The following is a 14,685-nucleotide window of genomic DNA, read 5'->3' as shown; positions in this document are numbered from 1 at the left end:
GGGGGGGCGGAGGGGATTGATAGGCGAAACTGTCCACAAAGTTACTGGACATACAAACTTAATGCTGAGCAGAAAAGTGAAGCTGCCCGTTTCCAGGACCTTCTGATAGCTTCCAACTTCTCGTGCCATTGAGGTTGTTTATCGGTTTGTTTGTGCGTTTGTTTTTTATACATTGTCTTTTTGAAAAGGTACACGATGTTTAACAGCCAAGTAATCAAATTAATCCCCTGGACGGAGACTGAATTAGGGGTGACTGTTGAAAAACCGCAAAATAATGTGGAAAAATAGAGTAAAATAGATAAGTGGGAAAGCCAAGATCACCCAGCAAAATTTTGTTCTAGTATTTTGTTTTTCCACTTCCGATTGGGAAGTTTACTTAATAATGTTGTTTGCATATTTTGCTGCGCTATAGGACTGAAAAATGGGCCCCAAAATCTCCTTGCTCATTCAAGTTTTATTTGGTCTAATAGCTACAAGAGCTACTCATTGCTACTCATTGCTTCCTACCTTAATGGAACCTGAGATCTTAAAAGTAAATTGTATTTTATGAAGGGGATCCCTTTTTAATATTTCATGTTTTCTCTGAGATGTCTCTGCTGCAACGTTGATCCAGAGTATAAATTCAGGTCGCGACTGTGCTGTTGCTCCCGGGTCAAGAAGCCACAGGGGGTTCTTGGATGACAGGTATGTGACTACCTTCTCTCATTTGCCATTACCTCCACCCCTCTACTCACTCCTTCTTTCTCCCTCTTTCTCTCAGGACTTAGATAAAACAAGTCATGAAGACATAAGGTCTACCTTTTCGGCTCCCTTTTTAAAAGAATATTTAGTCTAGGAAATGATTAAATTTCACCTTGGGCAGGAAAGCAGCAAGGACAAACTTCACTCCATTCATGTGAATGTCTATGAATGTTTCACTTGCTGTGAAATCAAATGTTTCACTTGCTGTGAAATTAAAATTTAAAATTAAGTGACTAATGTAATTAAAGATTGAAATTCAATATGCAAAAATTTTAAATGGCTTTGGGGAAAAACAATGGTAAATTTGCACATATACATATGTGTGTGTACATATGTACATATATGTTTCAGAGAGATACAAAACACCAGAAAGTCAAATCATAGTCAGGAAGCTTCAAGTATTTCGGTTTCCAAGCCAAGGATCCCCTGAGATTTTAGAAAATGTCTCAAGACTGTGCAGTCAAGCTACAAGGTAACTGAATTCATTCAACTGAACTGACCTATTTTTTAAGGAAAGGAATTAAACTGTTTCAATCCACTGTAGTGACAATCAAAGTCTGTTTTGTCACCCCTGTGTCCCAAGCATCAAGGACACCCCTTGGCATTAGTAGATATTTGAATAGATAAGACAAATCAGGAAGATGTTGCAAATATTGGGAAGAAATCAGGAAGTAAGGAAAACCAACGCACTAAAATGATAAAGTCATGTTTCCTTCCTTCCAGAAGGAAACAGGAAAAGAAAATTCCCAGTCTGGGCTGAGATCTGGGCTGGAACATGGGAATCTTTGCATGTATATCTGGAGAGCATTTACCAAGCAAATATTCATACCACCTAAGCCAAGCAAACAAAATGCACATAGAAACCACTGATGTTGTTGACCATGTTCTAGAGGCAAATACTCTTTAAAATATGCAACTAAAACATGGATGTTACAAGTCCTAGTGCCTTGAATCCACAAACATTCATCTATTGCCTCCTATTCATAAATAAAGTGAAAGTGCAGGAAGAAAGAGACACTTCTCTCTCTCCTTCTAAGATGGATACAATATGATCCTGCCCTCAACAGGCACATAGTCTTCAGGTGGTATGTGGCTGTGAACAGCTATAACAAAAGACAAAATGAAATCAGTTTGTATTAAAATCAGAAAAAAAGTAACCATCTAAAGATATAAAAAGGAAGGAATAATTCATTTTGTTCCAGAGAACTGGAGAAGACTTCACAGGAAAGAGGACATTTGGGTGCACCTTACCACTACAAAGTAAATCAGTGAGTCCAAAGCACCCCAAACAGAAAGTGAGATGATAACCCATTTTGAGAATTCAAGGGCAATTACTAGACAGCTGAAAAACCACAAAACCCTAGCTGCTTGAACACTGAAGGCCAGAGGAACATGGGAAGTCTATCACCTTTTCTGTGGTCTCCCGAGGCAGATACCTCCCCACACGATCATATCGCCCTGTCTTTTGGGATCTGAAAAAGAAAAATGGCCGAAGGCATAGTTTAGTTTCTAGGAGTGAAAAGGTTGCACTTACAGAAGGAACTCCCGGGGAAGGAAAAGCCTGCACTCCTCCTGTTCCCAGTGTCACTTAGCCTGGCTCTTTCACAGCATACACCACACCACACAGCACTGTCATTGTCCATTTCCTTCTCTCTCATACAATCAGGAGCTGCTTGAGAGTACAGACCTTCTTTTTTCATAACTGTTTTCAGGACACCTAAAAGAATGGCCGTCCTAGAACAGACAGGAAGTGATAAATAAACAAATGGATACCGGAACCGCCATCAACAACAAACACACTCACAGCCTGCCTGTCCCAGGCAGTGCACTGTGCCAGATGCCTGAGGTATACAAAGCTTTTAAAGGTTTAACAGTCTATTTGGGCAGACAGTCCACATGCATAAAAGAATAAACAACAACCAGGAATGAGAAGCACTTACTGCTAACGTACAGGGTAGAGAAAGGATTGCTAGGAGTTCAGAAGAAGGAGCAGTGGTCCAGGCCACCATTCAAAGCAACTCTAAAGAGTATGGCTAGATACAAGGCAGTCACCTGAAAGGCCAATTAAAAGTCAGCATGAAACATTGCAGATCCTACAAGTGCTGAAAAAGAACTGCTCTGTGCAGAGCTTGCTGGCACAGCTATCCCGCCAAACCATGAAGTGGCCTTGCTGGTGGTGACCGGCAAGCAGGCCCAGGGAGACTCAGAGAGGTGCAAATGGTGCCACCTACAGGACGGTTTTCGTAACAGCAGAAAGATGATGGTTCTTCAGTTGAAAGAAAGATTTTATCCAGGCGTGAAACAGAGCACCTTCTGAAACAGAAAATATGCACGATACAAAGCCAAACTGATATTCTAGACATAACTGATGTGTCTATAGTACCTCAGTGACATCTTTCCATTACTACCTTCCGAAATGTGTCCAAGTGAGCTTCTGACTAATCAAATGTACCTATTTAGTGTTAGCAAAGGTCAGCATTTTCACAGGAAACATTGCACTCACATTACAAAGGCCGTTCAGGCGCCACCAGACTGAAAGGCCCTAATAGGTTGGCCACATGGGAACTAATTTTAAACTGAGTAGACCAGTGTCTCAGCCACCCAAAGCCACTTACTAATAATGTTTGATGAATGAATGAATGAATGAATGAATGAGCAAATGAATGAATATATACTAAAATCAGACAGTAAGATATCAGGTCACCCAAAATTATGATCCAAATCCTTCAGCATCCAAAGGATCAAGGGTAACTTAGCTACTATAGGAGTTTCCTTCCTGCCCTGAAGTTACTACTAGTTGGAGCCACATGTCCCCAAAGACTGTCTGCCTTTGTTCAATTTCCACCTAAAACAGTGGGTGCAAACTAGTGGTCTTTGGCCCGAAGGAGTATTGCTTTTGACTCAGTACTGCTTCGGAAAATTTTCAGTTAGCCGTTAGAACTTAAGCATCAAGAGATTCGCAGAGAGATCAGGGTTTCAGTTTCCTGGTCGAGATGTGGCAACCCCAGGTCTGTGTCCCCACATGACAAGCACTGCCCCACACCTGATTCACTCCGCATTGCCGTCAAGCCTGAACCAACCTGCACTCCTCATTTAGTAACATGCCGGACCTGTGAGCATTGCCGCTGGGCACTCTAAGGCAGGTAGCAGGATGGGGATTGGATTTGGGAATTAATCAATTGAGGCAATTGATTTCTTTTCATTCTCTGTTTCCATATTTCTAAATCAAGTAACCTTTCATCCCATTATACTCATCTCCCTTTGATGATTTCTCCTGTAAAGTCCAAGAAAGGCAGGGTTTTGGGTCTATTTTGTTCACTCCTAAATCTGGCACTTAGAATAGTGCCTGGGATATAGTAGATGTTTGAATAAACATTTGTTGAAGGGAAAAAAAAAAGATCCTCCAATCAAAGAGACTACGAATTGGCCACATGGCAGTTTGCTCCTTTTCTTTTCTTTCTTAGCCAGATGGTAGCCACCGAAGTTGGCTCCCTCTCTGAACATTCCTTGGCCCCTTGCTTCCAAATCCTACCATCACTAGGATATCAAGAAAATGGGGGAGGCAACATTACTGTTTAAAATCCAGATGGAAACATGTATTAATCCACCTAAATCAACTTTAAAGGAAGGTGGATATTCCTGACACACTTCATTTCATGCAGTGTGCATGTTATATTTTGGAGATCATGACACAATATATAGTCAAAGTTAATTGCTCAATGTGTGATAAATTCATGAAACAGCACATGTTGATAAAAATGCATAAGTAATTAAAATGTCTGTTGTGCTACTTTCTCAATGATTGAAATGGTCTTCATATTAACCTTTCATTAGTAATGATCCTTGTAAATTTTTCAATCTGACATTCTGAGTTCTATCAAGATATAAGAGAGCTAATAGCTTTTCAGTTTTAAATAGGAATATAAAATATCTCTTCCTGACCACAAAATTAAATATAATGGTATCTCTCATCTTATTTTTTCTTTCTTTCCATTCCTATCTCTTAGGCCTATGACAATTTATTTGAACTACAAAAATTTCCAAAAGCCCCTTTTAAATTTCTCAGTGTACTTTCTTATTTTCATCCTCATACAAATTCTTTTTTTAAGTATATTTTATTGATCATGGTATTACAGTTGTCCCATTTATTTTTCCCTTTTATCTCTCTCTGCTCGGTATCCCTATTCCCTCCAGCATTCCCTCCCCCGACTTAGCTCATGTCCATGTGTTATACATATAAGTTCTTTGGCTTCTCCATTTCCTATACTATTCTTAACCTCCCTGTGTCTAGTTTATGCTTTTTATTCCCTGTACCTTTTCCCCCATTCTCCCCTCCCCACTGATAACCCTCCATGTGATCTCCATTTCTGTGATTCTGTTCCTGTTCTAGTTGTTTGCTTAGTTTGTTTTTAGTTTTTTTTAGTTTTAGTTATTGATAGTTTTGAGTTTGTTGTCATTTTACTATTCATAGTTTTTATCTTTTTCTTTTTCCTAGATAAGACCCTTTAACATTTCTTATAATAAGGGCATGGTGATGATGAACTCCTTTAACTTGACCTTATCTGGGTAACACTTTATCTGCCCTTCCATTCAACTAATAGCTTTGCTGGATAGAGTAATCTTGGATATAAGTCCTTGCCTTTCATGACCTGGAACAGTTCTTTCCACCCCCTTCTTGCCTACAAGCTTTCTTTTGAGAAATTAGCTGATAGTCTTATGGGAACTCCTTTGTAAGTAACTGTCTCCTTTTCTCTTGCTGCTTTTAAGATTCTCTCCTATCTTTCATCTTGAAAAATGTAATTATGATGTGCCTTGGTGTGTTCCTCCTTGGGTCCAACTTATTTGGGACTCTCTGAGCTTGCTGGACTTCCTGGAAGTCTATTTCGTTTGCCAGATTAGGGGAGTCCTCCTTCATTGTTTTCAAATAAGTGTTCCATTTCTTGTTCTTCCTCTTCTTTTTCTGGCACCCCTATGATCTGGATGTTGGAATATTTAAAGTTGTCCTGGAAGTTCCTAACCCTCTCCTCATTTTTTTGAATTCTTTCTTCATGGTGTTCTGGTTGAATGTTTATTTCTTCCTTCCACTCCAAACCACTGAGTTGTGTCTGGTTTCCTTCCCTTCACTGTTGGTTCCCTGTGCATTTTCCTTTATTTCACTTTTTATAGCATTCACTTTTTCCTCTATTTTGTGACTATACTCAACCAATTCTGTGAGCATCCTGATTACCAGTGTTTTGAATTCTGTATCTGATAGGTTGGCTATCTCTTCATTGCTTTTTTTTTCTGGATTTTTGATCTGTTCTTTCATTTGGGATATATTTCTTTGCCTTGGTGCAGCTGTTATGTTGTAAGGGGTGGAGACTTAGGTATTAGCCAGGGTGGGGCAACCCACTATGCTGCATTGTGTCATTGTCTGTGGGATAGGAATCAGAGAGGAAACAATGCTGCATGCTCAGCTCTTGCCCCACTTGTCACTTCCCCCGCTTCCCATGTGCAAATTGTGCCCTTTCAGGTGCTGCCCTGGTGCTGATTCCTGGTTGGGTGAGTTTTGTATGTTCTAGGGTCCCCTGAGCCCCCCCCAACAGACTCTCCTGTGAGACTGGCAGCTTCTCCCACCGCTGCAATCCCCACAGGTTTTTACAGCCAGAGGCTTTGAGGCTTTGTTTCCCTGTACTGGAACCCTGGGTTGCACGGTCTGTCTTGCTCCCCAGTTGTTCCTCCAGGTTTATCTGTATGCCAATGTGGGACTGCCCACTCCAAAAGCCTCCACCTCGCCCACCCAGTCTGCCAGCTGCCACCTTCCTCTCTGCCAGGGCTGTCTGCCACCACCCCTCCTACCAGTCTGTATGAATGTTTCTTCTTTAAATCCTTGGTTGTTGGACTTCCAAAAAGTTTTTGGAAGTTTTGATTTTCTGGCAGTCCTGGGTTTTTTTGCTTGCTTGTTCTTAAATTGGTTGTTATCCTTCTTTTAGTTGTGTGAGGAAGTGAAACGTATCTACCTTCGCCTCCCTCTTGGCAGGAACCCTTTCTTTCTCATACAAATTCTTAACAACCAGATTTGGGGTGACTACTTTGGACCATATAAAATAGGGAGTAGAATAGGGTGAGGTGAATGAGGCATTGTTTTTTTTTGTTCTTCTTCATTAGTTTTTGCATTTTAAAAAATGTGTCTTAATATATTATGTATCTTGATTACAGAAATGTTTGGTGCTCTCTCACATTTTGCACCCAGGGCAAATGTTTCACTTGCCTCACCCTATCCTGGCCCTGGTAGACAACTTGTACATGAATTGGCACACAAGTGGAGAATTTGTCACTCTAGAATAGGAATCTGCTATGGAGGATTATCTATTCTTTACAGTTTCAAAATATGATTTCTGCTTGTGGAACTGGAACAAAGGAACTGGGTTAGGAAGCTATCAATTGTCTAAATTGAAATAGCAACTTCCAAAGCCTCTCCAAAAACACATGCTATCAGGAAAATCATAACACCCCTCTAAAACGATGAGAAAAGCGCAGAAAATATTACATATTTTCAGCTTATTATTTGGCATACATTAAGAAGCAAAGACTATAGTATCAAGAGACTTAAGAAGCAATGTAATCCGAGGAATTTCTTTTAAATCCTGGAAATATTTCTTTAAAATAAAGCATAATCAATAGCCAATCTATAAAAGGGTAAAGGTACACATGAGCATCCTGATTACCAGTGTTTTGAATTCTGTATCTGATAGGTTGGCTAGCTCTTCATTGCTTTTTTTTTCTGGATTTTTGATCTGTTCTTTCATTTGGGACATATTTCTTTGAGAAGGAGTAACGTGGAATCCCCTTACTTCCTCTTCTTTCCTCTTTTTTCAGGCCATTTTCAAAATATTTGTGCTAATCCAATTGGCACATTTTCCAGCAGGGTAATACCTAGAGGATCAAAAAATTTGTCCAGATTCTGCAGCCAGAAAGTGCAAAAGCAATTCTAGAACTTGGACTTTTTCATTCCCAGTTTTTTATTCCTGATACCCAATGTCTTTAAACTAAACGAGTTCCGGGAAAGTTACATTTCCAGCTTTCCTGGTCTCAGTATTCGTCCTCTTTTTGGAAAGGGTCAATAGTTCCTTTAATCTTTTACCTATTCTCAAGAAGCCCAAAACCTACTGATAATAAATCACAGCACCCTTGCAGGAGTATTTGCATTTTCAACTAGATCAACCCCTCCCCCCCACCCGTTCAAGCACATTTCTGACCCTTGGCTGCACGTTAGAATCAGACTTTGGGGAGACTTTCAATAGTACTAGATGCTCTATTCTCACCACAAATACTTGGATTTAATTGGTCTGGGGTGAGGCTTGTTATGTATTTAGGTTTGGGGTGTTTTTAATGCTCCCAGGTATTCCAATAAGCCGACAAGATTGAGAGCCACTGAGTTATAGTAATAAAATTATTCACGCATGTGCAGGCCTCAGCCAGTAAGTGAATACTGCAGTCATAATTACCTACTCTAGCTGGGAAGTACGGCCAGTCCTGCCTAACACAGGGCCTGTGCTAAGCTCAGGGCTCACCAGAACAAGGCTTGTCCTGTCCCATCAATGTTTAGATACTTATTTCCCTTTTCCTTTTGTTAGTTTCTTAAAAGTTTTTTTCAATGGTGAATGTCCTGGGGGTGGGGGAGAAGCTCAGAGAACACAGGAAATCATGTAGAAGAAAATGAATGTTTTTCATAATGCTACCACCCAAAGATAATACTTGTTTACATTTTTTGGTAGGTTTTCAGTCCTTTCTATTCAGATGGATAGACATACGATTATTTACAAATTGAAATGATAACAGAGTACATACTGGTATTTTTTTTCAATTATACAGGCATATGGACAAATGCCCAAATACCACAAAATTTGACACAAGAAGTCTCCCTCCCACCACCAACCCACCTCTCACCTTCCCACCAGTGTTACCAGTCTTTTGGCAGAGTTCTAGAAATATCTAGGCATATACAGAAATGTATTTGTTTATCTTTTAGCTACAAAAGTTGTTGCATACTATACAGCCTAGTCTGTAATTTGCCTTTCCTACTCGCATTACATATCAGAGATGGGTCTGTATCAGACACTTTTTTTTGACAACACATAGTTTTCCACTGTAGACTTCTTCACCAGTCCATTTTTGATGTGTATTTGTTTCAAGTGTGTGCTACTTTTAAAATAAACATTTCTATATTTAGTTCTTTGTTCTTCCCATGAATTTATTATTTATTAAATATGCTTCAAAATTATTTTAGTGCTGCTTGGAGTTCCATTGCATAAAAGTATACTGATCTGTTCATATAATACTGAATTGTTAGACATTTATGTTGTTCCCAATTCTTCAACACTATGAATGATGCTGTAATAAACAACCCTTGTATACCAATCTTTGTGTGTACCTCCATGTCCCTTGAATAAATTCAACAGAGTAGAATTATTCATCCAAAACATATGCACTTTTTAAGGCTTTTGATATATAGTGCCAAATTGTTCTCTAGAGAGTGAGTAGCAGTTTATATCCTATCACAAATGTATGAAAAGTCTCATTTCCCCATCTTTGTTAAACTACAAGTACTGATTTTGAAATTATGGGATTGATCTTGGGTCAAAATACATGTTATAATTTTTTTCTAACTATACTCTTTCTTCATCATTATGAACTACTCTGAGACCTTTTTATAAACATGTGCCTCTATCTAATAATCATTACAAACACTATTTTAATTGAATAATAATCCATACAAATAAACCTAACTTTTAAAAACTTTAAAGTCCTTTTATTTTAGGGAGTTTAAATTATACATACGACACATAGTTCAGTGAAAGGTCTACTTGGTAGTACATCCACAATATTCCAGGCTTTCTTTTAACATAAATCCAGGAGGCCCATGGTTTGGCTACATCTTGAGTCTGTTCTATATGTATTTCCAAAACTTCATTCTACAGATGTGACACGACCTTTTAAGTCCGCGACCAGCAGTGTAGCTCTGCCCAAAACAAATAAAACCTCTGCTGGCTAAGCCTCTCCTTTCATGCACAGGGAGCCAACGTAAGGATCAGCTTTTCAGCTGCCTAAGGATTAGACCTCAACAGCAACATTTTGCAGGGATCAGGGGAAGGGTGTTACCAATTACTCAAGAAAAAAAAATTGCTCCCCAGGAAGATAAGACATTCTATTTAATATCTACCTTGTCAAGCCACAGGCTACATGTTGCACTTTTGCTACTGTACTTGTAGGAAAAAGTATCCAAATATAGTACATTACAATTGGTTTGAAAAACTAAGAGCCAGATTAAGTAAGGGTAAAGCCATTTCATGGGAATTCTTTCAAACGACTCACTGCCTAAATCTTTTTAAAGTCATCACACACCATTTCTCTTGGACTCTTTGTCCTGCCAAGTGATTAATATCTGAAGGCCCAAAATCACTCAAATGCACCTAAATTATCGTTACAGCTTACCTGAAGTACATGCCTTGTAAGATTTTTTAAGTCAGGTCTGCCTGGAGAATCCTGAGGCATTTGGTGGAATGTCAGTGAGACAGCAGATTGCTCAGATGCCTATTATTGCCTCTGAAATGCCACCTGAACCATGCCATTGTGCCAAAGGTATTTATTCCAGTGTATAGCTTTCTACAGCGGTGGGCGCAGGGCTGCCCATTCTTCTTGCTGCAATTATAGGACTACAGGTCCTAAACTGCTTCCAGGCAGGAATATAGAAAAAGAAAGGTCTCAGAGCATTCCAGAATATTCTTTTCTTCTCCACGAAGAATACTTTGGTCTACAGCCATACTACCCTGAATGCGCCTGATCTTGTCTGATCTCATAAGTTAAGCAGGGTCGGGCCTGGTTAGTATTTGGACAGAGGAATACTTCAGTGGTAGGTTGATCCATGGAGGGTCAGTGCCCTGACGATATAGAAGGCAAAATATTGCTACAATGATAGGAAAATAATTTATCTCATCAATACATCTTATTCCATTTATTCCAATTTTATGTATTCTTAGGCCACATTTGTCAATTTGGTAAAATAGACTTGAAAAGGCTGCCTTTCTGTCACTGAATGACTTCAAATACTCTGAGCCACTCCTGATATGTCTTAGGATTGCAGTTGACAGGCATGGCATTAGGGTAATGGGGGCTTAGTGGTGCAGTCCCCAAGAAGGGAGGGAGGGTCATGCTAGTTTGTCCACTGAAGCCTGACAAGATTGATCCCATGGTAAGTCCTGTCTAAGATAGTTCAGTATTACACAGTGTCCAAGGAGTACAGCTAGCTGCATGAGAGCACTATTCAAATAACTTCATTTTTTCATCATTTTTATTCATTCATGTATTCATGCAACTTCCAGTCTGTAGCAAAGCAGGACACAGAAAGAGGAAGGAGTCTGTGATAGGACGGTCTGGAGTCAAAATCAGGAAAGCTGGCCTGAAGGCGTGAAGGGTGGAACCTGGCTCTGTTCCTCAGACAAGCTGAGTAAGTACCCTAGGGAATTAGGTTCACGGGAGGTTAGCAGAACTAAACTCAGGGGCAGGGGTCAAATCTGGTGCATCGCCTCAAAGGGGATTTCATCACAGAGACCTGATGCTGATCCTCCCAAAACTGAGCCCCAGATTGGTCCTGGGAGCTGGAGATGGGCTATTTCTACACTGGCCACCAATGGACCCAAACAGAAATCAGCTCAGTGATTTTCAGTTCTAGATTTCATTAAAACCAGTTTCCAAAAACTATATTTCTTCAAAGTTAATCATTCACAATTTTTATCTATTCCTCAAATACTTTTCTGGACTTAAAAAGAAAACAACACACCGATATATTGTTTTAAATTAAAGCGTACTTGCAGGTGAATTTTTTAAAAAAATAAACATAAAAATTTTAAATTATTAGTATTGGCCCTGGCTGGCATGACTCAGTGGGTTGAGCATGAGCCTGTGAACCAGGGGATGGCTGGTTTGATTCCCAGTCAGGGCACATGCCTGGGTTGCAGGCCGGATCCCAAGCAGGGGGTGCTTGAGAGGCAACCACACAGTGTTGTTTCTCTCCCTCGCTTTCTCCTTAGGAAACATAAATAAATAAATAAAATTATCAGTATTGATTCCAGGATTCTATAATATGCATCCCCAGAAAAAACATTTCTGGGACCCTCTATATTTTGTTTTAATTTTGTTAGTAATTACTAATTTTGTTAAAGTTTTTTTTTGTGAAGAATGGAGCAAGTCAAAAAGAAAGAAGGAAAGAGGAAACTTGTTATGACACCTGAGGATACGTGATTGCAAAGAAAGGACATGGAATAATAGTGTCTCCTGGTCTCAGGACAACAGTTGAGCCCAGGAGAAACCATATTTCTTTTCATATTTTTAACATCCTTTTCCAATTAGAAAATAACACCTACTTATTATAGAAAATCTAGGAAATAAAAAATGAAAATAAAGTTACTCTGAAGCCCAGTATGAGACAGGTATATATAGAAATATAAATATAGATAGATAGATAGATGCCATCTGTCTATTTTCCATGCAAATATACACATGGAATTTTAAACACAGCAAGGATTAGCTAGCACATTCCATTTTGAATCTTTGCTCTTTTTTACTCAGTAACCTAATATGTTTTCTCATTCTTACATATTTTATAAAATGTTATTTCATCATGTAAGCTTATAATAATTTATATTCACCTTCTTTCCGTTGGTGCGTATTTAAGTACCGACTTTGCCCCTCACTATTATAAACAGCACAGTCACAAACAAACTTGTCTAAGTCTTTATGTGCATCCCTGAAATGTCATTCCAGTCAGAAATGTAATGACCAGGACAGAGGATGCAATCATATTATAGACTTTTAAAAAATATTTTATTTATTTAATTTTAGGGAGAGGGGAAGGGAGGAATAAAGAGAGAGAGAAACATCGATGTGTACAAGATACATAACTGGCTGTCTTTTGTTCACCACCAACTGGGGACCTGGCCAGTAACCCAGGCATGTGCCCCAACCGGGAATCGAACTCGCAACCTTTCGGTTCTCAGGTCAGCACTTAATTCACTGAGCCACACCAGCCATGGCTATTATAGACTATTTTTATAGATATATTTCAAAACCAGAAAGTTATCAAAATAGAAAGCTAGACTGTTTCTTCATCTTAAATTCCTAAATTCATACCACCTCCAGACCATGGTCTATTTGTCTTCATGTCTCCTTCCTCCCACCTGGCCTCTACTGACCACACGGTGTTTACTATGGGAGGAATGCTGCCTGGTAGTGCAGGGCAAACAGAGTGGAGGGAGCCAAGACCCAGGCCTAAGCCCTGGCAGACACTGGGTGTGCAGCGCAGGAGCCATTCCCGCAGAGGCCTGGCAGAGAAGGCACAGCTGTGGCTGATACAGCACCTTCCGCCCCAGCAGGATCTGTGGCAATTCAGGGTTACGGAAAGAAGTTCTGGCAAATGGAAGGAGCCAGCTGTGGAATCTAGAATGAGTGCTACTGAGGAATTAGGTAGGGAGGAATGACACATAAGAGCTGTCCATGACGTTAGCCAGGCTAGAGTTCAGAGGCAGAGATTTGACCTGCAAGATCAGGAAGTGGCAAGAGTTAGAGCAGGAAGCAAGGAAGTAGGCCTAGAATCGGGATCATACACATGGAGTGAGAAAACATTTTGAATTAGGACTCAAATAAATGAATAAATGATCTCAAATACAGATCCCATTTAGGGGAAAGAATGTCAGTTAAATTAGGCTAAGTTTTGCTGCAGTAACAACAAAAAACCTAAATATAAATGGTTTAAAAGAAACTTTTATTTCTACCTTCTGCTATATGTGCATTGCACATCAGCAGGAGGGCTCCGATCTACATCATCCTCTCTCTGGAATCCCAAGTTAATGAGCTATGTCATCTGCACATGTGGTTGTGGGGCTAGAGGACTGTATCAGTAACTAAATGGTTCCACTCACATTTCCTTGGCCAGAGCAAGTCACATGGCCATGCCTAACTTCAATGGACCAGGCACCGAAACAGAGGCAACGAACTGGAAATCTTGGTGAGCACCGGCAGTGGCTGCCAGATAATAACCAGAGCAAAGTTCTAAAGAGGAGACTTTCTAACAGGAGGGAAGATTCAAGATGTTTAATTACAGCTTACCTGTAGACCTCACTTCTCTTTCATCGGAACCTAGGTGGGACTTAGGTTTCTGCAGAATGGGAGTCCTGTTCCAACTGACCTTGAGAAGGAGACACAGAGACAAGACGGGCAGGGATTCTGAGGGACGGTGCAGGGAGGGAGATTCTGGGAGATGGTGCAGTTAGAGAAACTCCACCACAGCTGCTTAAGTTCATAACCGAATAGGATGAATTTTAGTATTTCCAGGCTATCAGGGTTGCCACCTTACCTGTTTCTCAAATTTGTACTTTTAGATAGTAGAAAACTGATACTCCCCAAACAAAATTGTCTTGATTTAGCCCTCCTGCAGGGTGGGAAGCAGGAAGCATCCAGATATGTAGTAGTAAATGTCAAAGAGCTAGATGACATCATGAGACATGTTTACCTGATACATTTGAGGACACTTATTTAAGGTAGGTAAATTGTCACCCAAGCAGCTTTTTCTGGAGATGATGACAAAATGATAGAATTGTTTCTGGAGGAGATTCCTAGGCTCTTAGCAACCCCCAAGCATTTCTAGAACACCTGCTGTGCCTTCGGGACCATGCAGGGCACAGCCTCTGACCTCCAGCTATCACGACAGCAAGATGACAGGAGAAAGTAAGCCCTTGCTTGGTATCCATTTAAAGCATAGTTTAAATTTTGGAGGATCTTGTGAAGTTTCACAAATGTGCTAATTTCATATTCAAGTGAACAAGAAAGAAGCTGGTGGTTCTTCTCTTCAAAACAAGCTTTTCTAAAGGAAGAGATTTCTGAATTAGGAGTAGTTCATCCAATCTAAAG

The sequence above is a fragment of the Sturnira hondurensis genome, unplaced genomic scaffold (assembly GCF_014824575.4).
Source record: "Sturnira hondurensis isolate 20B ecotype Veracruz unplaced genomic scaffold, ASM1482457v3 Scaffold0020642, whole genome shotgun sequence".
Classification (NCBI taxonomy): domain Eukaryota; kingdom Metazoa; phylum Chordata; class Mammalia; order Chiroptera; family Phyllostomidae; genus Sturnira; species Sturnira hondurensis.
The sequence above is the reverse complement of the archived record's forward strand: the minus strand, read 5'-3'. Positions refer to the sequence as shown.